General features: G+C 43.0%; 1 pseudogene across 1 annotated transcript; it reads left to right on the top strand.

Moving 5' to 3' along the window:
• The first annotated feature begins 757 nt into the window (after positions 1-757).
• LOC308611162 (aldo-keto reductase family 1 member B10-like) lies at positions 758-1,866 on the top strand (annotated as a pseudogene). Its single transcript has 2 exons — positions 758-1,231; positions 1,442-1,866. The product of its transcript is annotated as an aldo-keto reductase family 1 member B10-like (transcript).
• The last annotated feature ends 9,234 nt before the right edge of the window (positions 1,867-11,100 follow it).

Below are 11,100 nucleotides of genomic sequence, written 5' to 3'. Positions count from 1 at the left end.
GAGTTGCTAACTGAATTTAGGGTTGGTCCTGATATATATATATATGTGTGTGTGTGTGTGTGTGTGTGTGTGTGTGTGTGTATATGTGTGTGTGTGTATATATATATACATATATATATGTATATATATATATATACACACACACACATATATATATGTGTATATATATAGGTAGGTAGATAGATAGATAGATAGATAGATAGTATATATTAAGTTGTTTAACCTCTGTGTCTGTGCTGGTCACAACGCAGCCTGCCCACAGGTGCCAGTTCACACACTGTTTTATGAGATGAGCCTGTGCCAGAAGGGAAAGCAATTTCCTTCATCAATAAAGTCTTTCTATGAAAAGAAAAAAAAAAGTCATCCTGACTAAACACTCTGCTGAGTGCCATATCAGATTTACATTTTGGTATAAGCTTTTTGTCTCAGTTTTTACCAGTAACTAGCACTTCCTGTAGTGGCACTAGGGTAACACTGCCTTCTATCACTTACAGTCTGGATCTTATTGTATAAAGGAGCAGTCGCTGAAGTGGTAAGAGGGCAGTAAAGGGATAAAGTAGTTAATCTGGAACAACATCATTTATTCTACTGTACTTATGGAGCATCTGTGACATGCCAGGTTCTGTGTTAAGTGCTGGGAATACAAAAGTAAACATTCTGGACAAAGTCCCTGCCTGAAGGCCAGTCCCCTTAACCAGGTCACAAGGTACCTATCTGCTTGCTCAGAACTGTTTCTGCACTGACCGTGGGCACCTTCATGGTACTCAGTACCAAAGCCAAGATGGCCATTGTGGATCTGGGCACCTGAAGGTCTCCCAAGGCAAAGTCAAGGAGCCTGTGAAGGAGACCACTGATGCAGATATCACCACATTGTGCCTGTGTCTATCAGAAGAAGAATGAGATGGTGGAAACCATCTGAAAGAAGGTTGTGAAGAAGGAAGATCTCTTCATCATTGACAAGTTATGACCCCTCTTCTTTGAAAGAACCTAGTGAAGGAAACCTGTCAGAAGACCCTCAAGGATCTGCAACTGGACCATAGGGACATTTATCTCAATCACTGGGATCATAGCCTCAGGATGACTTTTCTCCAAAGACAATAAAGGCAATGTCCTCGCCAGTGAAGTAACATTCTTGGTTGCCTGGGAGGCCACGGAGGAGCTGGTGGATTGAGGGGGTTGGGGAAAGCCATTGGAATCTCCAACTTCAGCAACCTCCAGATCAAAATACTCTGTATTTCATTTGCTTTAATTTAAATTTTTAAGGTGCAGTATAGTTGATTTACAATACTGTTAATTTCTGCTGTACAGCCAAGTGATTCAGTTATACATATATATATACATTCTTTCTTTTTTTAATATTCTTTTCCATTATGGCTTATTATAGGGTATTGAATATTGTTCTCTGTGCTATACAGGCCTTGTTGTGTAACCAAAAAACTATTGAACAAGCCTGAAATGAAATACAAAGCTGTGACTAACCAGATTGTCACTTGTACCTCATGAGGGAGAAATGGAGCCAGTACTGCCACTCCAAAGGCATAACTGTCACACCATACAGCCCTCTGGGCTCTCCGGTGAAACCTTGGGCCAACCCAGAGGACCCTTCCCTACTGGAGGATCTCAAGATTGAGACTGCTGCAAAGCACAAAAACTACAGGCCAGGTTCTCATCAGGTTCTGTATCCAACGGAATGTGGTTGTAATCCCCAAATCTCTGACACCAACATGCATCGTTGAGAAATTTTAGGCCTTGACTTTCAAATTAAATGATGAAGGGATGGTGATCATACTCAGCTTCAGCAGAAACTAGAGGGCCTGCACCATGAACCCTCTGTCTCATTTGGAGGATTATCCCTTCAATGCATAATATTGAAGCTGAATCTCCAGATTAGATTGCCCGGCAGGTGTTCTCCGTTCACTTCATTAAAGTCTAACTCTCTCCACGAGAGTCCTATTTTACCCAAGCTAATCTGAGATCATATTGAACCTGGCCCTGCTATAGGCCAGAATCTGGACAGTGTTGTATACTGGGAACATATTGTCACAAGGAGATAGGATTCAGATAAGCAAATTACAGTATTTTTCACTTATTTGATTTGATTGCCAGGGAACTCAGCTACCACTGAGAATATAAAGATTAAAATAATAAAGAATAGGGCTTCCCGGGCTTCCCTTGTGGCACAGTGGTTGAGAGTCCGCCTGCCGATGCAGGGGATACGGGTTCGCGCCCCGGTCTGGGAAGATCCCACATGCCACAGAGCTGCTAGGCCTGTGAGCCATGGTTGCTGAGCCTGCACTTCCGGAGCCTGTGCTCCGCAACGGGAGAGGCCACAACAGTGAGAGGCCCGCGTACCACAAAAAAAAAAAAAAAGAATAGGGCTTCCCTGGTGGTGCAGTGGTTGAGAGTCTGCCTGCTGATGCAGGGGACACAGGTTCGTGCCCCGGTCCAGGAAGATTCCACGTGCTGCGGAACGGCTGGGCCCGTGAGCCATGGCTGCTGAGCCTGCGTGTCCGGAGCCTGTGCTATGCAACGGGAGAGGCCACAACAGTGAGAGGCCTGTGTACCACAAAAAAAAAAAAAAAAAAAAGAATAAAGAATAATAGTGCAAAAAAAAAATCCCTTCTCTTATGGAATTTACTTACTAGTAGACAAATAGATCAACCCACCAATGAACAATCCAGTACACAAACAGATATGTAATTTCAAAATGTGAAACATCATGAAATAAATGAAACAGCTAGTGTGATGGAGATTGAGGGGTAGTGTTGCCCATCTCCTGGAATCTTGTTAGAAATGCTGGATCTCAGTGCCTTCCCCCCACTACCCATGCTCTGTCCTCCCCTCCAAACCACCGAGTCCAAGTCTTCATTGTAACAGACTCCCCAGGAGATCCATGTGCACAGTACAGATTGAGAGCTCTGGATACAACCTCAGATGTGCTCGTCAGGAAGACTTCTCTAGTGGAGGTGGGGGCATTTTAGCTGAGACCTGAATGATGAGAAGGACCCAGCATGTAGAGATCAGGACAAAGTGTTCCAGACAGTGGGAACAGCAAAGGAGAACTTCCTGTGATGGGAATGAACAGGGGAAGGCCAGTGGGACCTGCGCGGGGTGAGTAAGGGCAGAACATAGGAGAGGATATGAGGACTGGAGCGTGCTGGGCTTCTTGGGAGGTGGGGGGAGGTTTACATTTTCTTCTAAGTGAGATGTGAAGCCATAGGAGGGTTTTAAAAACAAGAGTTATTGACCTGACAACAGGGAGAATTTGCTTTTCTCAACTTCACTCTTCACCGCTCTCCAATTATGTCTGGAGACTTGACCCCCTGCAAGTGCTGCCTTTGACCTTCACAATCTTTGCTAAGGCCTGAATGCATGAAGGCAAGTTACTAAGACACAGCCAGTGGGCGTTCTTGTAGCTCAGTGTTCCACGGGGTCTGCATGGGTTCACCAGGACTCGCCACATAGGTACGCAGAGGGACCATGTCTATATTGTGTCTCTCTCAAGGGCCAGGGCTGCCTCTCACTCTTTGAAATAAATGCCACTGTTCTTCAAAGGAATTTGTTGCCAATGAAGTTACATATTGCCAGAAATTATCATTCTGTTGGACATTTTCAACACCATTATAACAATTTCAGAGGATAGGCTATTGCTAATCAGTAAATCTCAATCTTTTGTTTATAAATGATAGTTCAGAGTCTCTTCTTAAACACCTACAAATAAAATTAACCTTTATGCATTAATTTATTTATTAATTTATTCATTTGAAGAATGATCTAATATTGCGGATACCTATCTTTTAATAGTCCCAGCTTCTTATCTAAACCCTAATTCCCTGCTTCCAGATGTACATAAGACATCACTTTTCATTATTTTTTTTTTGATGTGGACCATTTTTAAAGTCTTTATTGAATTTGTTACAGTATTGCTTCTGTTTTATGTCTTGGTTTTTGGACTGTGAGGCATGTGGGATCTGAGCTCCCTGACCAGGGATTGAACCCACACCTGCTGCATTGGAAGGCAAAGTCTTAACTACTGGACCACCAGGGATGTCCTGGACATCACTCTTTGAATAAGTTTTTCTTATTTCTTTCTCCTACAAATGTGATGCCTTTTTTTTAACTACTTGCTTTATAGCAGTGGGAGGTTCCCAGATGAAAACATTAGGATTGTCTTTTAACTTTTGTTCCTGACCTCTTATTATTTATATCCATTTTGTTATCAAATTGTGGTTTCTTTTTTTTTTTTTCTCCTCTTACACTTTTCCCTCAGTTCCTACTGGCAGAACCCTAAAGCCTTCATTTTTCCAAAAAGATCCAGGCTCTCCATACCTATGGATTATATATAGTCCTTGGACTACAATTCTAGGAATGAACAGGACACCTTGATATGGCCTTCTTAGAACCATTGTTGCCTTTTAGAATTCAGGATGAAATGGTCTGTCCTGTGCCTCTCCAGAAGTAAAATGCAGGAAAAAAATCCTCAACTCTACACCTCTAAACTCAAAATAGCATCTTTATAACATGTAAAGTATGGGGTGCTGTCAAAACCCATATTTTATTTTAAACAGCAGTCTTGTCTCAGCCAACTACCAACTCTCTTAAAAAAAAAACAAAAACTTTAAACTCTCTAAGGTCTGGAACCATAATCTTTCTGCCAATAGGTTTCCCTCCAGATATATATTCTTTCTTTCAACCTAAATCCCAAAGGCTCCTCGACTTCTTTCAGCTGCTTAAATGATTGATTTTGAATGTCAACATTTATAGTACCCAGAGGTTGACATTTACAAAGTCTTTAGCTATATTTTTTGTGTGTCATATACAACTCACTGAACACTTGTGTCATTTGGGTTTTTTTTCTGGTTTTAAATACATATTCTTTTTCAGATTCTTTTCCCTTATAAGTTATTACAAAATACTGAGTATAGTTCCCCGTGTTATACGGTAGGACCTTGTTGTTTATCAATTTTGTATATAGTAATTTGTATTTGCTAACCCCAAACTTCTAATTTATCCCTCCCCCCTTTCCCCTTTGGTAACTGTAAGTTTGTTTTCTATGTCTGTGAGTCTATTTCTGTTTTGTAAATAAGTTCATTTGTATTCTTATTTTAGATTCTGCATATAAGTGATATCATATGATATTTGTCTTTTTCTGACATACTTCATTTAGTATGATAATCTCTAGATATGTGTCATTTGTGACCTTCCTTTTTTTATATGCTAAGGACAGAGTGTTTACTAAAATGACAGTCATCTATTCTGGGTTTACAGTGGGAAAGGCATCTTGACATGAAATAAAACTTTGCCTATGATCTCTGATGAGGCCCTCACACCCAAAATGTTTAACAACGAGTTAAATGTTTAAAACTGTTACTTTGAATCAACCACTTTGAATCAACTACTGTTCTGTCTCTGATGACTTCCACAGATGAATGTTTCAATGGTTTTGATGTTTCCCATATCTTCTTTTTCCAAAAACTCAGGCTAAATGACATGTTTATTCAGTTAAGTTTCAGTTTCCAAATATTTTTGTGTTCCGGTTCTATTTGAAAAAATAAAAAAGGTGTTTATTTGGCATGGCTTCATTAATTTTGGGGGAAATATTTTCCATCAGTTTGCAATTTAATGCTTTTAAATTTAAAATTCCAGGAAACAGAGACTTGTTGGGTCCCACCATTTCCAAGGGAAGTTGTTCTCTTACCAGCTCTTACTTTGGGAGAGAGAAACTTGAGTACAAAATGGAATTTTCAGATCACACATCAAAGCTGGTCTGCTAGGGCTTCCCTGGTGGCACAGTGGTTGAGAGTCTGCCTGCCGATGCAGGGGACACGGGTTCGTGCCCCGGTCCAGGAAGATCCCACATGCCGCAGAGCGGCTAGGCCCATGAGCCGCTGAGCCTGAACGTCTGGAGCCTGTGCTCCGCAACGGGAGAGGCCACAAGAGTGAGAGGCCCATGTAACGCAAAAAAAAAAAAAAAAAAAAGCTGGTCTGCTAAGGTGGGGAAATATGCCCTGTCAGTCATAAGGAGTGTGTAAATATATTTGGGTGGGGGACACTGCTCTTTCTTCTAGAGCAGGGATCAGCCAACTATTGTCCATGGGCCTGTCCACAGCTTGTTCTTGTACATTCTAGGAGCTAAGAGTGGTTTTTACATTTTTAAATGGTTGAAAAACAATCAGAAGAATACTTCCTGACACATAAAAATTATGTGAAATTGAAATTTCAAGGTCCATAAATAAAGTCTGATCAGCACACAGCCACGCGCATTCAGTTATGTACCATCTCTGGCCACTTTGGCCCTGCAGCAGAGGAATTGAGTGGTGGTGACAGAGGCCATACAGCCTGCAAAGCCTAAATTATTTACTCTCCATTCCTTTACAGAACAAGTTTGTCAACCCCTACTCCATAGGATCTTTTCTGTCACTGTCATTTCTCTCTTTGAGTCCTTGTGGCCACACCCCCTGGGTTGTCTCCCTCTCAGAAGATACACAAAGCCTGTTCCTCTAAGAGGTTAAATTGTGTAGGTCTGCATTAGCCTTGGTCTTGAGCAAAAAGAGTTCTTCAGGATTACCTCCATATAATCCTAGACTAGAGGAGGGCCTAGCCCTAAGCCAGTGGTGAAGAGACAGAGTGTGGATATTCGCCTCAGATGCTTCGAGTGCCCGGTTTCTCTCAGGGGAGTTGTCAGAGAGAGGCATGCGGGTGGGACACTCATGGAAGACGCAGGTCTGGAGATCTGTGAGTCTGTTCATCTGTGCTTAGGTGCAAACAGAAGCCCAGCTGAGCTCACAGGTGATAAGCAGAACCTCTCTGGCATAATCTACATCATCAGAGGGTGGGGTGTGACTGCCACCATGGGAAGCCCACGTGGACAGAAAGCTGGGCTGCAGAGTCCTCCTCCAGCATCATGGTGTGAGGTGACATATGTTGTGGAATATAGGGCAGGCATGGTGAGATGAGAGGGTGCTGCGGTTTGCCCCCTGGAGGATGTGTACATATGTTTCTGTAGCCCAGATGTCTCCAGATTCTCTAGGGTTCAGGGATAACTTCCTTTTCCAATTACCAAAGCCTTCAGCCTCCGTTGAATGTGGAATCCTGTCTTGCCAGGTCCCCTTTCCAGTGCACCGGAGTTGAGAGGTGTGAAAGAGGTCTGCATTATTCCCCGATCTGTTCTGGTCGCTGCTTGTCTCTTTCGCTTGAGGAAAAAGCTTTAGTCTTCCTGCTCATCTGTCGTCCTTGCCTTCTGACTTTCAGATCCTACAGGAAACTACAGCCCCTCTCATGCCTGTCTGCCCCGTCACGGACAAGTGATTGTCCCCTTCCCATCTGGTGGTGGACACTGACAGTGCTCCACCCACATGCCCTTGACACCCCTTACATTTGGGGGCACGGTGCCTCCATTGTGTGTTCCTCTCAATAGCCAGCACCTGCATGTATTCTTAGGCAGAGCAGCCTCCAGCTGCCTGAACCCACTTTAACCACACATGGGAATTTATATATTCCCCAAGAATATCCCTGAACCCAAGTCTGATGAATGAGAAGGTATAAATACCCCAGGTCCTCTGCACACTGACTGGGACAACTCTAAGAAATGACCCTTACTCTCTCCAGAGCTGTCCTGTTGAACTTTGCCCAATATTGCATCCTTGCCTGCGCAACTTCTCCTGGTCCTTCTTCCCACCTCCCCATTGACTTTCCCTAGTAACACTTATGGCTAAATCTCATCTTAGTGTCTACTTATGGGGAGCCAGTCTTAGTTGTACCCTCCCAAGGGACAGTTGCCCTCTGGAGTCAGACAGACGAGATGGCACGATGAGTGGAGGGAGGAGTTGTCAGTTGTTTCATATCCCCAAAGAGAATTTTTGTAGAATGTTCACACCTCCTTGGGGCCACCAGACACTAGCAAGGAATCCTGTAGACCCCTCCATGCTGTCATGGGGGATTCCACTTCTGCCAGCACTAATATTATGTTCCCAGAAGAGTGGCTTCCTCTCTGAAGACCGTCACATGTGTTTGTAGATGTCGTCTGTTCTTGGGTAGTTGAGAGGAAGGAAGGTACAGAGGAAAATATAGGGGTATAATCTATTTGAAGAAAAAAGGTAAATCTGTAAAGTGGAAGTTAATAACACAAGTCACAGTGAATGGCAAATTGGTGGTGGGAAGTTCTTCCCTCCTTACCATAAATATGCTCCTCTCTCTGATAACCTGGGAAATAATTTGTATTGACCAAGCTGCCAGGGTTTGATCCTGATTTCTCTGCTTAGTTGGGCAAGTCCCTGGATGTCTATAGACCTCAGTTTGGGAAAATGGAGATGATAAGCCTCCCTATATCATAGGCTCTTCTAATGGCCAAATGCGAAAGTGTTCACCAGGGGCTTAGAGTTTGGCCCATAGTAGGAGCTCATAGTGAGTGGTTGCTATTGTTGCCTTCTTTTAAATTTATTCATAGAGTTACCTGCAACTTTACCTTCACTTCTTCCCAACCCACTGTCCTTATTAAACTCATTGGTACATTAGTACCTTAGAATTGCTTCAGGGGCTTTTAGAAAAACACTGACATCTGGAAGCCAGGGATATACCTCTCACCAACTTAATCAGAATCCCTGGAGATAAATCCTAGGGTCTAATGCATATTTTTGGTAAAGGTTTTCAGATGGTTCTAATGGACAGGCAGGATGGAAGATCAGCCACAACCTGCCCAAAGCTGGATTCCACTGCCTGAGCCCCTGAAACTGTACTAGAAAGCCTCCAGGGTCTTGCCTGCCAAATTCAGTGTCCTTTTTCTCATCATCCTTGATCTCACTGAATCTGTTGACATGGTTGACTACTTTCTTGAAAGTTTCCCTTTCATTTTTACTTTCTTTTCCTCCCTGGTCTTTCCTATTGAGTCTTCTTCACTATTCCTTTCTTGCCCTCCTAGACATGACCATTCTGTGAAAACCAATCTCACATCCAATGTTAATAGCAGCATTATTTATAATTGGCAAGATATGGAAGCAACCTAAGTGTCTATCAGCAGATAAATGGATAAGGAAGATGTGACACACACACACACACACACACACACACACACACACACACACATGAATACTACTCAGCCATAAAAAATAATGAAATTTTGCCATTTGTGATGACCAGCATGGACTTGGAGGGTATTATGCTTAGTGAAATAAGTCAGGCAGAGAAAGACAAATACCATATGATAACACTTGCATGTAGAATCTAAAAAACAAAACAAAACAAAACAAAACTAGTGAATATAACAAAATGGAAACCAACTCACAGGTATAGAGAACAAACTAGTGGTTACCAGTGGGGTGAGGGAAGTGGGGAGGGGCAAGATCGGGGTAAGGGATTAAGAGGGACAAACTCTATGTATGAAATAAGCTACAAGGATATATTGTACAGCACAGGGAATATAGCCGATATTTCATAATAACTATAAATGGAGTGTAACCTTTAAAAATTGTAAATCATTATGTTGCACACCTAAAATTAGTATAATATTGTAAGTCAACTATATGTTAATTATAAGTTTATTTTATTTATTTATTTTTGGCTGTGTTGAGTCTTCATTGCTGTGCACGGGCTTTCTCTAGTTGCGGTGATTGGGGGTTACTCTGTGTTGCGGTGTGCGGGCTTTTCACTGCGGTGGCTTCTCTTGTTGCAGAGCATGTGCTTTAGGCACGTGGACTTCAGTAGTTGTGGCACACAGGTTTAGTTGCTCCGCAGCATGTGGGATCTTCCCAGGCCAGGGCTCGAACCTGAACTCGTGTCCGCTGCATTGGCAGGCCGATTCTTAATCACTGCTCCACCAAGGAAGCCCCTATACTTCAATTAAAAAAAAAAATCTGGGACTTATCTGGTGGCCCAGTGGGCCAGATTCTGTGCTCCCAATGCAGAGGGCCTGGGTTTGATCCCTGGTTGGGGAACTAGATCTCACATGCATGCTGCAACTATGAGTACGCATGCTGTAACTGAAAGATCCCGCATGTCACAATGAAGATCCCTCGTGCCGCAGCTAAGACCCGGCGCAGCCAAAAACAACAACAACAACAACAACAAAAAATTCCTGTGACATCATGAGCCCTAGCTCTGACCTTTCTTGTGAGCCTGCAACTTGCATATCTAGCTGCCTGTTAGACACCCCAGAGGCCCCTCCAATTTAATCCAATCCCAATCTCCTGATCAGAACTCTGGCTCTGCCATTTACTTTCAGTGAAACCTTGGACGAGTCACTTAACCTCTGTGTCTCAACTCCTCATCCATAAAATGGAGTTAACCACAGTACCTACTTCTTAGGGTGGCTGTGAGGAATGAGGATTAAGTTAGTTAACTCAGGTAAAGGATTTAGCTCACGGCATAGTCCATAGTGCTCTCCACAAATGGTAAGTTTGCTATTGTTGTTAGCCCTGCGCCTCCCACCTCAGCACTTCCCGGCACTATCTATGAGCCATGGACACTGCAGTCTTGCTGAGACATGAAGATAATTGAAAACTTAATATGATTATACACAGCGTAGTTAGCTTTTTTTGGTAAATCAAACCTAGGGCGACCAACCATCCCAGTTTGCACTGAACTGAAGGTTTTCCTAGGACAGAGGACTTTCAGTGCTAAACCAAAAAGTCCCAGGCAAACTGAACCAAGTTGGTCACCCTGTTAAGACAAACCCCAGCCCTCTCCACCCACCTCCAAAGAATTTAGAGCAAGATTAGTTTATCTACAAAATTGCCTTGACTTTGCCCACAAGGGTAAAATGGTAGTATGATATTGAGATTTATGATAAGAAATAGAAGTATTTGGTCTTTGTATCCTTCCTGGCACAGAACTCCTAAAACCTTCGGAATTTCCTTGGTAAACGGAGCGATAAATTTGTCCTTTGTTGTGTTAATGAGGTAGCTTTTAGAAAGCACCTCCGTATGGGGGGCTGGTTGCCAGAGGAACCAACATTTAGAGAGGGTTGGAATTTTCAGTCCCATCACTAGATTTCTGGGGAGGGGAGAGGGAATAGAGATTTTCAATCACCAATGGTCAGTGATTTAATCAATCGTGCCTTTGTAACAGAGCCTCCAGGACAGGGTTCAGAGAGTTTCCATGTTGGTG

The sequence above is a fragment of the Mesoplodon bidens genome (assembly GCF_964165515.1).
Source record: "Mesoplodon bidens genome assembly, contig: HAP1_SCAFFOLD_105, whole genome shotgun sequence".
In the NCBI taxonomy this organism is placed as follows: domain Eukaryota; kingdom Metazoa; phylum Chordata; class Mammalia; order Artiodactyla; family Ziphiidae; genus Mesoplodon; species Mesoplodon bidens.
Note: the sequence above shows the minus strand (reverse complement) of the source record. Positions and strands in the feature narration are given on the sequence as shown.